The sequence below is a fragment of the Carcharodon carcharias genome, chromosome 15, assembly GCF_017639515.1.
Source record: "Carcharodon carcharias isolate sCarCar2 chromosome 15, sCarCar2.pri, whole genome shotgun sequence".
In the NCBI taxonomy this organism is placed as follows: Eukaryota; Metazoa; Chordata; class Chondrichthyes; order Lamniformes; family Lamnidae; genus Carcharodon; species Carcharodon carcharias.
Genome location: NC_054481.1, coordinates 102,924,981 through 102,933,976, shown reverse-complemented (window position 1 = coordinate 102,933,976; position 8,996 = coordinate 102,924,981).

Here is an 8,996-nt window from a genome sequence, read left to right as displayed (position 1 = left end):
TTGCAAATTCACCTAGTGTGCACATCACTCCAACTCATTACTCTGCACTGGGTTCCTCCAAGTCGGAACAGAAACCCAACCCTGTATATTTTTAAAAACTTTATCCTTATTACTATTTCTTATTTTTAAAGTGGGCTCTCCTGCTCAACACAAACAATTAAGATGGTTGACCCTCTGTCTGGAAATTATCCCCAGCAAAATAATTCTCTTAGCTTCAGGAATGTCACACCTCGCTATGCGTAAGGAACTCCTAACAGATCGCCTGAGACTGCACAGACCAATTTGAAAAGGAGCTACAGGAATGCCATTGATAAGACAACCTTGCCACTGGAGTCCATGTGTCTGCTGAGGCAATGGCTTCCCAAATACCAAACCTTCAGCACAAATGGCACCTCTTTCAACCCATAATGGCTGAGACATTATTAGTCCTGAAAACAAAGGCAAATTCGAGGAGCTGGATGAACATCCTTTGTTGAAGGTCACTGTGGACTTTTCAGCAGTTTAATATTGCCTTTCTGAGCTCTGTAGGCAGTCTGCTGTTTAACATCCAACTGGCAGGCCATACAGAAGCAAGCTCTGTCCAGGTGGGACCACTGGCCCATCTAACCTGGCTCTACTGGAAGATTTTGTATCATCGCCTACAGAACTGATGCCTTTTCTATGTGCCTACTTTGTCTTGGGACATCAATGTCACTGGAAAAGCGAACCTTCCAACACCAGCCTCTAGTTAGCTGACCATTGAATGCCTACGTGAAAGACTTACTCATTACATTCTGACTTTGGGACTCTGGAACTCACGAGAAGATTCACTTTCTCTGTGGCCCTTGTACTATAAAACCCTGTTTTCTCTATCCCTCCCTTTACTGTGTGAATGTGGAGAGGGACGTTGCTAACACTCCTTCTCACACGTGTTGAATGTGTAAATAAACTAACCTGCTGAGTTAATCCTATCTTGTGTTTGCCACAGGGTTATTAGTAAAATTGGATCACACAAAAACTGAGGGGCTGGGATCCTACGCCACTGCTGATTCTTAAAAAAACAATTAATTCGAAACATCTTTTGTTTACAGACAGGTGGTAAGAGGAAAGCAGTGCTGTTTGAACTGGCATCTCCCCTCCTGTCTGCAACATCTACCTTGTCAAGCCTGCTCACATCACCCTTCAAACTATTTACTTTGCAATTTACTATGCATCTCATCAAAGCCCCAGTTTATCCATCCACCACTGCCACCCGCCCTGGTCCATATGCAATGTCATACTTCTCCCTGATAGACAGCCTCACCAAATGTATTACATCTACTTGGTGAATGCCATTTACTGTCACATAGCTCTGTTGCTTTAATCTTGACAGGAGAAGATGGCACAGACCTATAGGAAGAGGGAGCGGATCAGAGTTGGACATCTACAGATTTCCCAGCTAACAACTTGCAAGCACTTGGACTAGGTGTAGAAAAGATGGAATTGAGGTGTTTTTGAGCCTGAAGCATTTCGATACAGACTTTTGGAGCTGGAATACACTTTGACAATATTTTCACTTTTCATTCTGCCTATACTGACATGGACTTGCTTCTCACCGCCTCTGACAGATTTTCCCCTCTCCCCCTCCCACAGTGAGGCTTTCCAGGGAGCAGGTCAGGCATTCCCTATGGGGATCCCCTTCTTATCCATGGAGGAAGGGCAGCAGAATGCCTGCACTTTTAAGTCCACGATTGTGAAAGTGACCATTGGCCTCAATCTGTAAGGTACAGGTTCATCCCAGGCAGGTCAATGAGTGGGGTGTCTTTGTAATATCAGCAGTATGGGCTAGTATTCATCAAGAGGATTACCTCCAGTATCTCTGCGAGACAATAATAAAAGGTGGCAGGGAAAGATCCATTAAGATAAAGTTTAAGTGACAGAGAGATGGAGCCAAACATAACTCCTTTCTTCGCCGCTTGTACCCTGGTCTGATACCCCAGTGCAGTAATGGGAGGGTGCTGTACTGTTCTTTTGAATGAGATGCTACATTGAGATAAAAGCAAAATACTGCGGATGCTGGAAATCTGAAACAAAAACAAAAATAGCTGGAAAAACTCAGCAGGTCTGACAGCATCTGTGGAGAAAAAGAGAAAGTTAATGTACATTGAGATCCTGGTTGCCTGCTCAGGTGGACATAAACAATTCCTGTAAGAAGAACAGGGAGGTGGCCTGGCCAATATTTTTCATTTGTTTATTTACCTTATTGGAATTTGTGGGTTATTAACTGTACAGAATAATTGTCAACTTTGACAAACTACTGCGCTCCAAAAAGTAATTTATGCTGTGAAGTGCCTGGAGAGGCCATGGCCCAAATGACATAAATTTAGATATTTCATTTTTTTAGCATGGGATCAAATCTCTGGCATCCAAGTGTTATTTTGCATGAGCCTCATTGAACCATTTCCCATTTTTGCCAACAGCTAAAACCCACATCCTTCCAGTCCTGGCTGAATGCAGAATTGAACCCAACTCTTAAAATTTTTTAACCCAATCACCATTTCCCTTTTTTTAAATTTAAATGAAGGCCCAGAGTGCAGGAAACACCAAGACTTGAAGGATAGAAGGCAAACTAGATCAGGTGATATTGAGCTTCCATCTTAACAGCCTGTAAATCAGAGCTTTCCAGGCTGTGGGTCGTGACCCCCAGCGGGGTTGCGACATGAGATTTTGGGGTTGTGAGTTCCAAGGCAGCAATGGCTGCCCTGGAGCTTGGACTGACTTCTGACAGCTATGAGGCCCCTTTAAATCCTTGGGATTTTTCTAACGGTGGGTGTGGCCTAATGGACTGCTCGCTGAGACCCAATCGCTGCTGCAAAAAAAGCCCGTGGTAAGGTAAGTGTTTGTTAGTTTATTTTTGTTGAAACCCTGCCTTTTCATCAACTCCCTCAATGTTGAACTCCTGTTTCCCCTCCCCTGGTGAAGAACTAAAGCCCCAACCCCGCCCACCAACACCGGCTTAGCAACCGAAGTTTCCCCACCTTCCCAATCCCCGCTCAACAGCTGAAGCCTCTACCCGCCCTCCTCGGCTCTTGTACCCACCAAATTTTCACTCTGGGATCGCATGAAGACTGAGGTGTTAAAATGGGGTCACACCGAGAAAAAATTGGGAACTGCTGCAGATAAGCAAATGAAAACTGAGGGAAAGAAGGTGTTTTACCATTGTAAGGTCATGGGAAAGAAGGTTAGTGTCAGAGATGGTGTGATGAGTCTTGGTGGGGGAAAACGGACTTGGACCAGGGTGATGCAAAGTAGATGATAGTGAATGGGCCACTCATTTTACATCGTATCTGATCCACTTTTCCTGTGACTTAAGCGGAAAGTGATGGAAAATAAAATTGGAAAAGGTGTAAAAGCGATGGCTGATCCATCCTTGATTTCACCACAGTGAGGATGCAGGTTGGAGAAGGAATGTAAAAGATGGTATATCTGGAATTTAGGAGGAGCAAGGGATCAATGTTCTGAGGGACAATGGTCATAGTAGCATTGAAAGCACTGGGAGGGCAGATTTTAACTAAGAATGGGTTAATAGTATGCGTGGAGAGGGGCGGGATGAGTGTAAAACCACACCAACATCATCAATTTAGAGCTTGAGTTCTCTTAACCTCATTCACACTCCATTAGCAAGCTGCCCACCCCCCCCAAAACAAACATAAAGATGAGCTACCCAACTAGAATGTCGGAACATGGGAACAGGCCCTTGAGCCTGTTCTGCCATTAAATGGGATCATGGCTGATCTGCCACCTAACTCCATTTCCAGGCATGTCTGGCAAATGTCGAGTCAGCCCGATGGCTGCCTGTCACCACTTATAGTCCAAGGTTGGTGAGATTTTGACAGGGTCTCACAGGTAGGAAAGTGGAGAGGAACCTGGGACAGTAGAGCATAGACATTCCTCCCAGGGGCCCCTCCCAGTCCTCCTGACGTACAAAGGCCAAGGTTCGCTGAGCAGGGCAATCACATGGGGTGCCCACTCAGTCAGCAGCTAAAAACACCATCAGGATTCACATGGCATCATAGGAACCTGATTGGCATATATAAATGAGGCTCACACCTGAATTAAATAGGCATCTCGGCTGCCTAATAAGGGGCCTAGTGATGGCAGATGAGAAGAAGTAGAGATGGCGGGCACCGTTTTAGAGATTATTTTAAGTACTTTGCCAGCCAGGTCCTGCCGGGCAGAGTGGGTTAAAACAGCTCCCGTAAAAAACAAGAAATAGTCACAATATGGAGTGAGTTGGAGGGAGAGAGAGAGAGGCAGAGAGACAGGAGAGAGAGAGCGAGAAAGAAAGAGAGAGATTGCTCATCAGGCAATGTTTGTTCCTGAATCCTGTCTAGGAGTGTGACATAGGGATTAAAGAGAGTCTCTCAACAGTACTGGCTACTTGACCTCCTGTTCCATAAAATCTTAAGTATGGAGAACTTAGTCTTTATATTGTTTGGTTCCTCGTCATCTATTTTGTAATCATCTCCTCTGTACAAAATCCCTTTCTTCATAGAGCTTAGAGATTTCCCCTGATTGTTTTAAAAGCCTCGATCAGCTCGGCCTTAATCTTCCTTTCCAATGAGAATACATTTAACCCTTCAGCTGCATGTGCTGGAGGGTATCTGTTGACCATGGGATTGCACTGCCGCATAAGTTAGCACCTTCAGGAGAAAAAAGACATAAAGAATCCAAAAGAACACACAGCCAGAAAATGGAGGGCCCCCTATGAGGCAGGGGGAGAAACAGGCTTTGGAAGAAAATATACCAGGAAGATCAGCTGTGTTACCACAGTAATAAACAGCTGATCAGCTGACTATGCATCTCGACCACATCCTACTCACAGAAACCGTTCATTGATCAGGTTTTTGCTATTGAAGATTGAGCGACAGTCGTTTCCTTTTTGCTGCCTTGGACAGGCAATTTGTCGAACCTCTGTTGTTGGAGGGCAGGAAGGTCAAAAAGGTTAGAAATAAAGTCTAACGTATACGCCAGCTAGTCATCTAAAGACCAGTGTCTCCCCAGCCATGGACCAGGCTGATTGGCTGTACATGGTAAGTCTGTTCTGCTCATCCTACCCAACCCGATCATTGAATCAGTGCTTAATTGTTACCGGGTGATCTTGCCTGCGTTTGTTCACAGGCAACAGTGAAAAGAACAACTATCAGCCTGTTTTGTCACCTATTAATTGACTTAATGGAGCATGAGGCCTGGATCAGCAGGGAATGCCAGTCAAGATAGGACCACAGGACTCAGATAAAGAGGAGAGGGTGGGGGTGGGTACGGTGGGGTGGGGTGGGGTGGGGTAGCTATTAGGCTTTCATTATTGGGTTAAGGGCATGGTCAAGATTTATTACTTTTGTGGAGAAGAATTGTTGAATACAAATATCAGTGATAAAGTCTCCTGATTATTTCATTTTTGTAATTTATAGGATGAACATTGCTCCATTTTAGCTTTTACAGTCTGTTGGGGGAAACTCTTCTCTGATCAATGGCAGCCATTTTGACTTTGAGGGATGGTTTAAAATGAATATCAGATCAGTCACCCATGACACATCTCCCCGGATTCTCATTTCCATTGATGAATTGACTTGAAAGGGCGACTAATTTTGATGGTGTAAATTTAATGATAATCCATCATTTTAAGTGTTATAATATGTGGCAAGTCCAGAGACCAATTTAGTTTACCTGGAATTAAAAACCAGTGACTAAATTGAGTTCTTTGAATCAATAAAAATTAAATTAATGGCCTTCTCAGCCATGGCTCCTTGACTTTCTTTATGTTGGCCTGGCACCTGAATTAAACCTCTCCACAACTCAACCCCTGCTCCGAAGGATTGCCTGCTTTCTTATGGCTCTCAATCTTTCAGTTCCTCGAGCCTCTCTATCTCCAGCTTACTTTCCGTGGTCTCACTGTTCCGAGCCCGCAACTGAGTTCGCAACTGCTTCCGCTTGGATGTCCCGCGACTCCTGGGATTAGCCACTGTTTTGGAAATTTGCCAACTGGTATGACCACCGCCGGTGTTAATTGTTGTGCAAACCAAATCACAGAGGGGAACTTGCTTACGGGCTACCCTTTTTTTTGTATTCTGAAAATGAGAAGATGATGTACCGATCTCAACAGCAAGCATCCAGTAACACTTCTGGGATTTTAAGAATTAAAAGGAAATGTTTTATTAATAAGAATAAAAGAAAACTTAAGCACACAAGATTAAAGTTCCACAATTAAGGTTAGTCTTACAAAACATTCCCCAAAAAGACACTCTACTTGGCCAGACCCACAAGCAGACACCTCCCCTTACAGATAAAAGCAAAATACTGCAGATGCTAGAAATATGAAACAAAAACAAAAATTGCTGGAAAAACTCAGCAGATCTGACAGCATCTATGAAGAGAAAGACAGAGTTAACGTTTTGAGTCCATATGACTCTTCTTCAGAACTAAAGAGAAGTAAAAATGTGGTGAAATATATACTGTTTAAGGGGGGTGGGACAGTTGAAGCTGAATAGAAGGTCAGTGATAGGTAGAGGCAAAGGAGAGATTGCAAAAGATGTCAAAAACAAAAGGTCAAAGGGGTGTTGATGGTGGTGATACTGACTAATGGTGACATTAAGAGTAGAAATCAGGATGAGCCAATGACAGATGGTCCTAGTGGAGGCGGTGTGGGAGAAGATATCGAAATAGACTAAAAGGGTGGGGATAAAACAATGAATGGAAATAAATTTTAAAAATAATATTAGAAATAGGTGGGAATATATACATATATATAAAAATTTAAAAATAAACATTTGAAAAAAGGGGATCAAAAAGAGGTAAGGATGGAGGAGAGAGTTCATGATCTGAAGCTGTTGAACTCAATGTTAAGTCCGGAAGGCTGTAAAATCGGAAGATGAGGTGCTGTTCCTCCTTTTTGCGTTGAGCATCACTGGAACATTGCAGCAGCCCAAGGACGGACATGCAGACATGAGAGCAGGGTGGTGTGTTGAAATGGCAAGTGACAGGAAGGTCTGGGTCATGCTTGCAGACAGACTGAAGGTGTTCCTTTATAGATGCTAACTATATAACTCCCTTATAGATGCTAACCATAAAAAAATCCAGTAATATTACTACAAGCCAAACTGCTTTAGCTTCAGTAAAGGCATATCACAGGACATCTACCCTCTTCCACTCTGCAGTGGAATCTACTTCAGATTAAAGCTGCTTGTTTCTGCCTAAGACTTCTCTGGCTTGACTGGATGGCAGATTTAAATGGCATCCTCCCCCAGCCCGGAGCTCCAGCTATAGCTGAACGGTTATCTTCCTTTTACTATTTACTTATAGAACTCTGGCTAGATGCAAACATGTTTCTTGTTATCTCTGACTCCCCTTTGTAATTCAAACAAACTCAAAAATTATCTAAAAATGCAAATGTTAGATCAAACCTATTTATTCATACCTCAAACTTAACAACTCTATCCTTTTCATGTTTTGAACCCACCCAACACACATCCACCCCACCCCCCACCCCCAAGCCCAGACAACCTAACTCCTATCAATCTCTTCCCAGCTTAATTAACGCACACACATACACACACACCCAGCCTTCTTTACAGAATAACACAATGGCCAGGGTCTTTAGGTTAGTGAGCGGGAGGCGGGGCCCACTGGCCGACATGTAAAATGACGCGGGATGACATCAGGCGGAACTCCCAACATCACCCCGCGTCATTTCAACTTTCAAGTTGGCGGGGTGCAGCCAAATCAGCTGTGCGCCCGCCGGACTATCAACGGCCAATTGAGGCCATTTAAAAACTAATTGACTTAATTAACGGACCTGCCCTTCCAACCTTAAGGTTGGCGGGTAGGTCGGGAGCCCAGGCGGGCTTCAGAAAAAGCATGAAACCTCATCCACGGCCGGAATAAGGTTTCATGAGGGTTTTTAAAAATTTAATAAAGGTTAGAATTAAAGTGATGAACATGTTCCAACTCATGTGACAGTGTTTCTGCTCTTTAACCATTTTTAAATTTGCAGCCGCTCTCCCTGAGGCAGCACTTAGCCTCAGGGAGATCAGTGGGCTCTTTTACGCGCATGTGCGAAAGTGCGTACTCTTGGCTGAGGGACTCCCCCACACCCCTCCCCCCTGCCTGCGCAGGGAGCGCATAGCGCTTCCTGGCGGACGTCACGCTGGGCGGACCTTAATTGGCCCACCCATGTAAAATGATGGCAAAGCCCCAGTTGGGGGCACTGATCAGAGGCGCATCCGCTCCTGCACTTACCCCACCGCCAACGGGGGGAAAATTCTTCCCAATGTTCCCCAAGCATATTTTTAAAAAATAATGTCCATTATCACACATTTATTTGCTGTCACAGGCCTAAAGAGAAGATGCTTAGGTCCACCCGAGTGCCTGGAAATCAGAAATCGGAGATTATAAGGGGCCAAAAGGCTTTCATTTGCTGATTTCAGTCAAAAAATAAATGTACTGGTGGTATTACGTGGATGGCCAACCGTTTATCTGTGTGGAGTGCTGCTTTGTAAGGGCTTAGAGGATTAAGTTATGAAAACATTTTAAACACAAAAAATGGCTTGTATTCCCTTAACTATAGGAGATTGAGCTGTTTGAAAGGTGAAAAGCATTTGATAAGCTAGCTTCAGGGAAACTATTTTCTCTGTTGCAGGAACTCGGAACATTGGAGAGAAATCTTTAAATTAGGACTCAAGCCAATCAGGGTCAAAATCAGGAAGCATTTCGTCACACATAGGATAGCGAAAATCCTGAACTCTCTCTCCTAGCCCTATGGGATAATTAGAGATGTCAAGGCTAAAACTGATAGATTTTTGTTCGGTGAGGGTATGAGAGGGATATGAAACAAAGGCGGGTAAATGGAGATGAGGTGCAGATCAACCATAATCTAATTCAGTGGTTCTTAAACCTTTTCACGTGTAGACATAGTGAGACAGAGTTGAAGACCCCAAGGACCACTCCTGGGCAGAATTTTGCCCTTGATGGGCTGGTGGGCC